The 13137-nt window shown below is 46.9% G+C and overlaps 2 non-coding genes across 2 annotated transcripts; both read left to right on the forward strand.

The window, feature by feature from the left end:
- The first annotated feature begins 11064 nt into the window (after window positions 1-11064).
- Trnak-cuu (transfer RNA lysine (anticodon CUU)) lies at window positions 11065-11137 on the forward strand. The gene has a single exon. It is a non-coding gene; the product is annotated as a tRNA-Lys (tRNA).
- Window positions 11138-11475: 338 nt separating this feature from the next.
- Window positions 11476-11547, forward strand: Trnat-agu (transfer RNA threonine (anticodon AGU)). The gene has a single exon. It is a non-coding gene; the product is annotated as a tRNA-Thr (tRNA).
- The last annotated feature ends 1590 nt before the right edge of the window (window positions 11548-13137 follow it).

Below are 13137 nucleotides of genomic sequence, written 5' to 3' on the forward strand. Positions count from 1 at the left end.
TCTTTAACCTACCCCTTGAAGTAGAAGATTGTTATCTGAAGGAAGTTCTGTCCAAATTCGGGGATATCAAGCAGATTCGTAACGAACGGTGGTCAAACCAGCACAGGTTACAATGTTACAGTGGCGTCCGATCAGTAGAAATGCATATAAAGCAGAATATACCCTCGCATGTTACCGTTTGTGACTATAGGGCTCATGTTACTTACAGTGGCCAAACTCCCACATGCCATATATGTAATGAGAGTGGTCACCTGCGTCATGACTGTCCCAGGCGAATGTTTGTGCTAAAAAATTCGCTACAGAAGCGTAAAAGTCTTACGTTGGCTGATGTAGTTTAGGATAACCCTATCGTAGAGGGTGAGGTCCCTAGTTCTGCCGTACCTTCGGAAGAGCTAAAAGAATTTCGCCCTGAAGAGTTTCCAGCTCTGGTAAGGAGAGACAATGGTGCTAAGCCACCCGCGAAGGTCGATGCCACGACTAATAAGAGGCGTTGAACTTGTGACAGCCGTGACTCTGATGATAAAACCTTCAGTGCGCACGAGACCGCGGAATCGGTCGTACGGGGGATCGCTTCGGGTACCAAAGTTATAACCGGTGCAGCGATTGTGGACGATTCTTCTACCGCAATTTCAAGCGTCGATACTTCCGTCGACGCCGTTCAGTTACCACAGGCTCATGTCTCAGAACTTCCGCAACAGCACACTCAGGAAAGTCAACAAGTAGATATGGCTCACGTATCTACTGGAAGTACTCACATCGCGGCTCGCCGTTATGGTATACAAACAATGTCTCCGGGAGCGGACGGTACACAACACGTGGCAACTGCTCCGACCCTAGCCTCAGAACAACATGAATGTCATCAACTCCGCGACGGTATACAAACACAGCAGCCTGGGACTGTCAGTGACAACAAACAACTTCGGGCAGCGAGTGTTGCCAAACAAGCTGATAGTGAAAGTGGTGGCTCAGCTGATCGCTCGCCAGCGGTTTCGGCGCATGCGCTCCCGGCGCAAGATGTGTCGGGAGAGACGATTGACATCACCCAAGACCCTCCCACACCTCCGACTGCAGCGGTGCTGCAGAGTGTCCGTCACAGGATCCAAGTACCACCAAATGTTAATGCTGTCCGGAAAAAGAGTAAAAACAAAGATGCAAGAGATCAACTCAGTGACGCTCCAGACAGGAATTGCGCGGCCGCTACTCACATGGAATGGCATGGAGATGTGGGCAATTAACGGCAGTTGATCCCTCCTTCTCTCAGACGTCCTGTTATTATGTCACAGGCCTATACGATCACGACCCTCAATATTAATAAAATTTGATCAGAAGTGAAACTGCATGCATTAAAACAATATCTATATGAGCCCGGTACTGATATACCACTTTTGCAGGAGGTGTCGATGCCACAATTTACTCTTCCTGGGTTTGTCGGCATTGCAAATTTTTCCCTGGAAACGACCGTGGGCACCGCAGTCTTAATTAGAGAAGGGATTCCAGTTACTCAGATCGACAAATTGGAATCGGGTAGAAGGATCGGGATCACTGTTTTCGGCGTCACCATCATCAACTTGTACGCACCTTCTGGCAATACCTATAGAGCGGAACGAGCTACTTTTTTTCTTTCGGAAAAATCCCCGACACATTATCATTGGTGGTGATTTTAATTGTGTCTTATCCAGGAAATATCAGTCCCCAACTTTTAATTATTCGTCTGAATTAAAGCGCCTCGTGACCGACCTCAAACTTAAAGATGCGTGGGAAATTAGGTACCCGACATTGGTACGCTTCACTCACATCGTCGCATATTCCTGCAGCAGAATCGACCGGATTTATGTTTCCGATGTTATCGAGAATGATTTATTAAAAGTAGAGACGATCCCCTCCAGTTTCTCCTATCACAGTGGTGTCATCGCGTGCTTGAAATTACTTCCCCAACCCACGCGATGGTATAAAGATCAATGGAACCTGAATGTGTCTTTGTTATCGGATGTTTTGCTGGAGGAGGGGGTGCGTCGTGCTTGGGAGCAGTGCTTGCGCGCTACTCACAAGTTTCGCAGCACTATAGAGTGGTGGACTCTGCAGGCAAAGCCGAAACTGCGAAAAGTTATCATGTCATTCGGAATTGAAAGGGCGGCGGAAATCAAAAAGACGATGGAATTTTATTACACAATCTTACGGGACCTGTACGATCGTGCAGACGCGACGGCCACCAGAATTGACGACATTCGGAAAATAAAGGCAAAATTAATCAATCTGAAGAGGATGAAACTGGACGGCCTTAAGATAAAATCTAAAGTGACGTCGGTCAGAGATGATGAAGCAGCGGCTCTGTACCACCTCCTCAAACATACAAGGAACAGGAGGCGGACTTTTATTGACGCCCTGAAACTCGAGGATGGAACAACGGTTGACACATAACGAGAGATTGTCACAGCACTGCACAACTATTTTGTCAAAACCTACGCATCAGTGACTCTACACGATGACTGCTATGATGGACTGTTTAGTGCCATTTCATCTACCGTAACTAGGGAAGACAATGACTCTATCTCGTTGGCCTTCAGTAATAAAGATGTTGTGGGGGTTGTCTGCAGTTCGCCGATTGGGAAATCGCCGGACCCTGATGGCTTACCAATTGAATTTTACAAGCAATATTGGCACATCATCGGGGACAAAATCACTCACGTCGTGAACGAAGTCTTGCAAGGAACGTCTGTCCCACCCTTCTTTAAGGAATGTAAAATTGTGCTTCTCCCTAAAAACAGAGGTACTAAAACTATCACCAATTTCCGGCCAATATCGTAGTTAAACTCGGATTATAAGATCGTGGCTCGCGCAATTAACATGAGACTCACGCCACTCACTGCTAAAATCATTGGCCAACAGCAGACATGCGCCTTCAGGAGAACAATTCTGCAAACGGCTGCTTTTTACCGCGACGTCATTGCGTTAACGAACGCTAGTAACATGAAATGTGGGCTGATCTTTCTTGATTTTTTAAAGCTTTTTATCTCGTAAATCATGCTTACCTTCTCGAGACTATGCAAAGATTGGGCTACTCTCGGAACACGATTGACATGATTAAAAACGCGGCCATGGGAATCACTGCAAAACTTTCTGTCAACTCACGACTGACGCGACCAATACCAATCAACCGAGGGGTTCCACAAGGGATCCCTCTGTCTATGTTGCTTTTGTACTTTTCCTTGAACCTCTGTTACAACAGTTGCAGACGAAACTCACTGGGATTACAATTTCTGGGGTAAAAAGTGTAATCGGAGCTTATGCCGACAATGTGGGTGTAGTGATTCGCGATGTCGATGATGTCACCGTATTAGAGGCTGAACTTCGGAAATACTGTCTGGTGTCAGGAGCGCAGTTAAATGAACACAAAAGCAAATTTCTGAACCTCTGTGGCCTCCAGCATTTGCGTGTTGATTATGCTAAACAAGTCAGAGAACACAAGGCTCTGGGGATCATGTTGATGGCGTCCTCTCTACAGATGATAGCGGCAAACTGGCGAGATGTAGCACGTAAAATAAATGGAGCCCTAATTGATAATTACCATCGCAGCCTCAACCAATTTGATCGCATTCAACTTATCAATGCCTGTATCTTATCAAAAGCCTACTACATGGCGCAGCTCCTGCCGCTCCCTGCTGTCATTGCTAGAAATACTATGTCGACGATAACAAATTTTATTTAGCGCGTGGAAATTTTTCGTGTATCTGCCAAAACTGCTACACTCCACCCCCTGAACGGAGGGATGGGCTTAGTCGACATCAAGAAAAAGGCAGCGGCTCTCTATGTCACAAGGACGGTCTCTATCCTTACCAACTGCCCTTTGGGCATTACGGCGCAATTATTCTATGCTGTCAGGCCGCAAAGCCTTGACCCCCCGCTGAACATTCAGACCATCAGTTACAAGCTCAAATACATCCGCGACTATTTCCTTGCATGCAGCTACATCAGTCAAGAGCTTAAATTCTCGACATTTAGCAGCTACAGCAATATTGGCATACTGGCGACAACATGAAGGACCAAATCCAATTGTTACGAAGTGCAGTGGCATCAACTGGGATATAGTGTGGCGTAATGTCAGTTCCAGGATCCTTACTTCAGCCGCTCGAACTGCATGGTACAAAGCAATCAATGAAGTGATTAGTACAAGTGAGAGGCTACATAAAATCGGACTCAGTGATACAACTCTGTGCCATAGCCGTCAACTGGTGGATACCGTTATGCACAGTTATACCTGCGGAGAACGTGCACGAAATTGGAGTTGGCTGAGAGAAAAACTAGCCATCATTACGAGGACCACAACCACCAACATACCTTCAACTATGTTGTCTCGACCCGACGTGCGATTTTATCCGCCGTCGAAAAATAATGTAGTTATGTGGTTGCTGGGCACCTATTCCAGCTATGTTTTTAATAAACTTGGTGGTGACGATCACTTAGAATTCAAGCTGTTTATGGACATCGAATTCGCAAAAACCTGCGGATATCCTAATCATGGCAACATTTTCGGCAATATGCTTAAATTAACATTTAATAGAATGGGTATAGGGTGAGACATGTGAGTGTAAGTGGGTGGGCCCGGGCCGCAGGACACCAGTGGTGCCGCGAAGAGGCCCCACTGCTTCTGTGACGCGTCCTGGTTCCCACCCCCGCCACTCGCAGACTCCAGTACGCCGGAAAATGAGGACAATTCTTGTGTTAGCAACGGAGCTATTTTTTTTCTATACTTCTCCAGAAGCAATCAGAGACAAGCAAAGAAGAGTGTTTTAGTTGTTGATAAAAAAAAGCTCAGTTGGGAGAGCGTTAGACTGAAGATCTAAAGGTCCCTAGTTCGAACCCGGGTATCGGCATGCGACCTTTTTGAAGCTGACGCCTATGGAATTGCTCTGCCTTTGTGACAATGCAATTACCGCTGAGGATGTGAATTACTCCGCCCTGTAGCTGTTCTGATTGTCTAGTGCTTACAACAAGAGGGATATAGTACACACAGTCTGTAAAAAAATAAAAATAAAAAAAATAAAAGTGGCGGAGCGCTGGTCTAGTAAACCAGGGGTCGTGAGTTCGATCCTCACAGGAGGCAGACGAATTTTGGAAATCAGTTGTGCATCGTGGCCGTATAGCAAACAGTATCTGGGATGACGAACAATTAGCGACAGGCGTTTTATTAAGAATTACTCTCAGATGTGATTAAGGCGAATAGCGCAGATAAAGCATTTGCCAAAGCGGTACAGCATAATGTGGGACGAGGCAGTCTGAATTATATTTTATAGATGTATTTCTCACATATCTCAGAGCCTCTCGCGGTCGTCGTCGTCGTCGGCGGCGGCGGCGCCGCTGCTTCTACAGAAGTATCAAATGACCATCGTAGCAAATGCGGCGAGGGACGCCCCGCCTTCGATTCCGAATGCACAAAATGTGTGGTCTTGTTCCCAGTCTATATTTGGTCAGTCTCGTAAGAGGTTGAATGTAACGAATGGGTGGGAAACAGCAGCTTGGCGTCGCCCGCAGCTGTTGGTACTGTAAGTAGTACTTCAAGAAAGTGATGGAAGATGTGTTGAGACGTTACACGCTACGATTTGGATTTCCGTATGGATATGCTTGACCTCAGGTTCATGAACTCGTTGACTGGTTTTACGATCGTTTAGGACTGCGAGATGAAGTAGTTCTTGGCTTTTCATATGATTTTCTTGCGAACGCTGTGTATGTAAAATTTGTTAGTGACGATCCTTGCGTTCGTATTATGACCCTCACGGAGGGCACAGCGGATTTTGTGAATTCTAAAGGCGAAATATGCAGTGTCTGTTAGTCATGCTGGCCTAGGGCTTCGAAACGGCCGGATATTTAATCTGCCTTTCGAAGTTAGCTTCGATAGAATTCGGCAAGCTTTGTCTCCCTACAGTAATGTCCTGCAAATTCATGCCGAGCAGTGGAGGGGTTACAGACATTTCAATGTAGATAATGGCTTTAGGAATGCGAAAATTGATTTGACGAAGCACATCCCGTCCAACATTTTGGTGCAGGGTTTTCGAGCGGTGGTGATGTACGAAGGACAACCGAGAACTTGCGTAATTTGTGGTTCTACCGACCATTTAAAATCTGCTTGTCCCCGTGTCCGGGCGGGTCGACGAAGAATGCAACATCGTCTTACGCCTCTCGATGGGCAAGATGACAATCGGTTGTCTTACGCCCAGACTCTGATGGAGTCGCCTGTGACACACCCGACGCTCCACCAACCGGCTGCGGTGACCCCAGACGCCGGCGCAGTTGTTGTCAACAACTCTGCGACAACCCCCCAATGTCACGTTCGTAGTGATGTCACCGATGCCGACAGCCACGCTGCACACCTGCAGGTTTCCACGACTGTCGGCCGTCGTGCCGACCATGCAGGACCGACTCCCGTCATTACTCCAACCATGTACGCTGAGCTGAAACAGTTGTCGGATGGTGGCGACAGGTCGCGCATTTCTTGCACCCCTGACGTTGCGCCCCACACACCCCTCCCTCCCGGCAGTGACCAATCTGAGGAAGGCTCTACGCACAGCCTCTTGACGGATACCAAAACCGTTTCTGACGCCGACGCACCTCCCCAAAGAACGGGGAAATCTAAGCGGGCGGCACGGAAGCAGAGTGAGGAGGAGATACGCACTGGAAAAGAAACTGCAGCGCACCATAAAGCAGATCCGAAAAGACGGCAGTGACCGCGGCAGCACAGATGAAATGGGTTCCGTCGCCCGCCACGTGGGGGAGGCCGATATGGACATGCATGTCGACCGTCCGAGTCCTGAGCTGATGGATACTGGCCATCAGCATACGCCATCCGAAAAGTCTTGGGCCGACGACAGTGAATAAAACGGACCCTTCCTATCCCCACCATGCAAGATTACACACTTGCCAAAGTTAATTTAAATCGGATCGCATCCGATGTCAAACTTAAATGTTTGACCGACTCTCTACATGCAGCAGATATCGATATAGTTTTCTTCCAAGAAGTTGTGTCACCCAAGGTTAGAGAAATACCTGGGTATGATGCCATATTAAATCTAGGCACTGAGACGGGAACTGCGATTTTATTCAAAGCTGGCATCGCTTACCAACCTACAGCGATCTTAGAAACGGGACACGGCATTGCCGTCCAATTAGAGGATTTGCTTCTCCTGAACGTGTGCGCCCCGACAGGGTCCGCTGGCAGACGGGACAGAAGTGATTTTTTTAGGGCTGAAGTTGTGCCATTATTAACAAACATTCGTCTGAAGATCATCCTGGGTGAGGATTTTAACTGCGTTTTGCGAAAAGCAGATCAACGTCCGAATTTTAATTTTTGTCCCGAGCTACTAATGTTAACAGATGGACTGCATTTAAAAGATAGTTGGTGTCACCTTCGACCACACACGATGGGATATACCTATGTGAGCGCTGCTTCTTCCAGCCGTCTGGATAGGTTTTATGTTTCTCAAGATCTTTTAAATACCATTCGTGATTGTGAACTATGGCCGCTCAGTTTTAGTGACCACTCCGCATACCACATAACGTTACGGCATTTGCGACAGAAGACATTTTTGGGACGCGGCACGTGGCAGCTGAATGTCTCTCTGCTAGAAGAAGCGGACTTAAGGCGTTGCCTCGTTGCCACGTGGCAGCAGTGCCTCCAGAGGCAAGCTCGGTATAGGGAGCGCATTCTTTGGTGGACGGATTTTGTTAAGCCGCGGATTCAGAAATGTCTTTGCCAGTTTGCCAGGACCAGGGCTTATTGGAGGAAACAGTCTCTAGAATTTTATTTCCTCGGTTTACGCCAGCTGTACAGCGATCCCTCCGCATTGTCCGACAACCTGATCCGCATCAAGCGTATCAAAGCAAAACTTACAGCTTTAGTTCGTGAAGCACTTGTTGGTAATCGGGTACGATCGCGCTCTTCTGATGACGTTTCCCACGAGTCCACATCGTTATTCCATATCATACGGGAAAAGAAACGTGGTAAACAAAAACTTATTGCTCATCTTACGGATGCTGGGGGGCATCTGTACAATGAGCAGGGTGCTATCAAGGCGTATGTCTTCAATTATTTTCGAGAACATTATTCCGAGTCAGATACCGATCTATCGGCGGGGGATGATTTTTAACCGACATCGCCTCCACAGTGGATCAGGATGATAACGCTGATCTCTTGGCCAATGTCACCTACTCTGAAGTTAAGTCCATTATTGCGTGCGCTGCCAAGAACAAAGCTGCCGGCTTAGACGGCTTACCGGTCGAATTTTATTCACGGTATTGGGATGTGATCGGCGACGAATTGACCCAAATGTACAATGAATTGCTCTCGCATGCTGCCTTCCCCCCGCAGTTCACGCAAGGAATGGTTGTCCTGGTTCCTAAAACATCAAATCCGACTATGTTAAATGATTTTCGGCCCATTACGTTGCTTAACTCCGATTTCAAGATCTTGACTAGGATTATAAGCAACAGGCTTAAAGTGCTTCTTGGCAAAGTACTTGGCCCTTATCAGACGAGTGCAGTCAGTGGTCGATCTATGTTAAATGCCCTGTGTGAATATCGTGACCTGGCTTATTTAACTTGGATTACCAACACTGATTTGGCGTTACTGTTTCTCGACTTCGATAAGGCGTTTGACAGAATTAATCACGGATTTTTATTGCGCACAATGAGTAAAATGGGATTCAGTCAGCGTTTTCGACAGCTTATTAAGAAATGTATCTGCGGAACGTCTTCACGCGTGAAGGTTAACGGCCAGTTAACCGCCCCTGTGCCTATACGACAAGCAGTACGACAAGGGTGCCCCCTTTCCATGACTTTATTCTCGATTGCTATAGAGCCACTTCTTAAAAAGTTTTACATAACTTTACATGGGTTGCAAACGTTAAACAACAAAACGGTCTGCCACGCCTATGCCGCCGATATCAGTGTGATTATTACTACCACCGAAGAGCTGGGGTCAGTTCGTCGGATTGTCCATCAGTACTCTGTCGCTTGTGGTGCCAGACTTAATGAGCGAAAGTCCAAAATCATGCCGTTGGGTCGTAATCCGAACTCCATCGATATTTCTTGGTTGGAGAAGACCGAACATCTGTGGCATTTAGGCCTGGTTATATCACCACATCCCCAGGCAATGCTCAACGCGAATTGGGAACGCAAGCTTACCATCTTACGTGCGGTGATCAAAGAACATAACATGCGGTCTTTAGACCGGATGCAGAGGGCACAGTTTATTAATAGTTACGTTTTCAGTAAGCTCTATCATACTGCCGCTGTTTTACCAATCCCAACAGCCATTGCGAAAAAATTTTTAGCACTTGCTTGCTGGTATGTCTGGAGAGGGAACATCTTTAAAGTTTCCTTTAAAGCTACCTCGTTACTTCGTTCCCGAGGTGGCTTAGGCGTCAAAGACCTTGAATCCCAATGTGTGGCTACTTTTTTAACTCGTACTTCCCGCATACTACACAGTAACCAAAATAGCCTTACGGAACAGCTTTTCAAGACCTTACGTCCAAAGGAGTTGTCTGCGCCAACGTATGTGGGACACATTCATCCCGAGCTCAGCTATGTCTGGCGATATTATGTGGAGCTCAGCTATGTTCAGGATAACCCGCATCCGTTCCACACGGCGGAGATCTATCGTGCTCTTACTAAACGGCAGCTGAATAACCCAATTGAGAAGAAACATTTAGGCATAAACTATAGAAATATATGGAAGAACATTAGTTATCCGTTCCTTCGTTCCAGAGTTCGATCTGTTTGGTATGACGCTGTCAATAAGGTGATTCCCACTGGAGAGAAATTGCACAAAATCAAGCTGCGGCCCACCCCGTTTTGTGCCAAGTGTAACCTAGTGGAAACCCTGCCGCATCTCTTCCACTGCAGGGATCAAACACAGATATGGCAGTGGACACGAAAGAAACTCGCTGTCATTAATAGGACGTCGGATACTTCCATTCAACTTCAAGACGCGCTCCGACCGGACTGGCAGCTTTATCCTCAATCTAAGAATAATAGTTATGTCTGGCTCATGGGCCAGTTCGTCTATTACATGCTCGTCCATACAACGGCAACGCTACACGATTATCAGATGTACCTCATCGAAGAGTACTATGCGATTAAGAAATTGCGACAGTATAAAGACCAGTTCCAATATTTTCTCACTATTGCTTTAAGTGATGGAAGAATTTAAGTTTCTAAATCCATTGGGCGGAGTTTTTCTTTTTTTTTCACTACTTTGTTATTATTGTTATTGTTTCCATGGATTGGTCTGCTCCGCACCGTCAGATGTGGGTGATTTGCATCATGGATCAATAGACGGTACAGAGTACATCGTGCACTCGGCCTCGAACATTTAATTGTATTTTGGTGTTCCTTTTCGTTTTGCAATGAAAGCACTTTACTTTTGGTTCCGCAGTGCGACACCCTGAAGAGGATCCTCATTTGTTTACTTTCATTTCGCATTATCTTTCATCAAAGCTGCACAAAGATTTAGTAAGAACCAGAAGTTTTCTGCAGCTTCTATTATTCCTATCAAGAGGACTTATAATACGGGAAATGGTTGTTTGGCATGTCCCTGCTCTATGGTGCCCCCACGTTACCAGCGCGCATCTTCAAACGCATAGCATGCTCAAGGTTTTGAGAAGCAGGAATCCACAATCAACCATCTGGCAACAGAATTCACCATACCAATAAACGACATGGAAACTGGGAAAATTATTTGTACGCGAAGACCAACTTAGAGTATCTGCTGTGCTGGATTTCATAGTGTGCTGCGTAATCCTAAGACCAGACATGGATTTATTTTAACATTCTGTTTATATGTATAAAAACACTGGCGCACATGATACCACTTTAAAAATTAATACAAAAATGAATAATACACAAATAGCCATAACATAAAATCACAAAACCATGCGAATGAGTGCGAGGTATGGCAGTGACATCGTGGCCAGGCCTCAGGATGCGACGCCTGCCCGCCTTGCCGCCGACTGCCTAGCGCTGAGATGCATAAAAAAATAAACAATTAAAAAATTAAAAAAAATTTAAAAGGCAGCCCGGCTAGCTCAGTCGCTTGAGCATGATACTCTTAATCTCAGGGTCGTGGGTTCGAGCCCCACGCTGGGCGGAACGGAATTTTGTTCCGCTGCAGATGTAAATTACCGTTTTTCTGATTAACGTTATGTAATGGAAATAGCAACTTTAAACTTTGCCTACGTCTCTGTCAGTCGCAAGGAAACTGTATTTGAAAGTGAAGGTGATTTTGTAGTCATGTGTGAAAGACATGTTCTGAAATGCAAGTGTTGTTGTTTGGAGAGCACATCGGTTACGTGTCACATGTGTAGCCAAGCAGTAATAGGTCGCCAAAGCTGCAAATATTAGTCGGTGATATGAAGTGTTGTCAGCTGAAGACTGATGATCCAGACGACCGTAAGAACGAAGTACGCAAAAGAACAGCTAGGCCGCGCCTCTTTAGCTCAGTGCCAGAGTACTGGTCTAGTAAACCAGGGGTCGTGAGTTCGATCCTCACAGGAGGCCGACGAATTTTCGAAATCAGTTGCGCGTCGTGACCGTATAGCAAACAGTATCTGGGATGACGAACAATTAGCGACAGGCGTTATATAAGAATTACTTTCAGATGTGATTAAGGGGAATAGCGCAGATAAAGCATTTGCCAAAGTGGTACAGCATAAGGTGGGACGAGGCAGTCTGAATTATATCTTATAGATGTATTTTTCACATATCTCAGAGCCTCTCGCGGCCGTCGTCGCCGCCGCTTCTGCAGAAGTAGCAAATGGCCATCGTAGCAAATGCGGCGAGAGACGCCCTGTCTTCGATTGCGAATGCACAAAGTGTGTGGTTTTGTTTCCCAGTCTATATTTGGTCGGTCTCGTAAGAGGTTGAATGTGACGAAAGGGTGGGAAACAGCAAGGGGCAGCGTCTGTGTAGAACGAAAACACAATTCCTCTGGGGTGTGAGCGTTTCGAGATTAGTCGTATATAAGTCAGTGACCGTGTGGCCTAATGGTCAGTCTGCTTTCCGCAGCGCTGCGGCGAGGACGTCTTGTTTTTACGTCCCGTCCGCGTGGTCGCGAGTGCTCGTAGTTGTTTACTACTGCGTTGTCGCCTGTTTGGAGTCCATCACTACCGACGCACCATGGCACATTCATACAGACAAACCACCATCAAGATCAGTTTTCAACCCGATCATGCACGACCGCGAGCTTTTGAAGTGGAACGTTTCTTACGTGACGACGTTAAAATTTTCCCGCGAGACATAATTGGTATCCATCTCTCTATCACGAGCAGTGTTGTCTACGTCAAGCTAGTAAATGACGAGGTGTGCAACAGAATCGTGAGCGCACATGCGAACGGTCTTAAATTCAAACATTCTGATGGCCATATTGGGGCGGTCTCTATCGATCACGCGGGGCTTGGCCTACGTACGATACGCGTCTTCGAACTCCCTTTTGAAGTACCACCGGACGTAGTCGGCGCGGCTTTCCAGCCCTACGGCGGAGTGATCAGCCATATGGCAGAAGAATGGACCACCTTTACAACGTACCCCGTTAAGAACGCGGTACGACAGATTAAAATTGAATTGACCAAACATGTTCCGTCCTATCTTGTCATCGGCGGATGTAGGGCGATCATTATGTATGACGGTCAGCCACGCACTTGCTCTGGTTGTGGCCAAGTAGGGCACGTCCGTTCGGATTGTCCCCGACGACGGCTTACTCAAATCCCGACAGGTGAATCTATGACTCCTTCTACGGTGACGACCCTTCCTCTCAATTACGCCGAAGTTACACGGGCAGCAACCTTTACCGATACTGACGACATTAGTCCGATAGCCGCCCCCGACGGCGAGAACATAATGGCTTCTACAGTACAGGATCCGGTCTCTACAACGGCACCACCACCTGAAGATAATCGCCGACCGACCTTGCAAGAAGGCGTGGATGCCAGGATGGACATTGACCCACGGGTTGTGCCGACAGCGGCTTTTCTTCCAGACACCGGAGCAGCTGAAGAAATCCACCCACATTCAGATACTGAAGCACACGACCGTAAACAGCGTTCCCCGCGAAAACACAAGAGACGGCGGCGTGCTCCATCGGAGGAGTGT

This window comes from Schistocerca gregaria, chromosome X, assembly GCF_023897955.1.
Source record: "Schistocerca gregaria isolate iqSchGreg1 chromosome X, iqSchGreg1.2, whole genome shotgun sequence".
Lineage (NCBI taxonomy): Eukaryota > Metazoa > Arthropoda > Insecta > Orthoptera > Acrididae > Schistocerca > Schistocerca gregaria.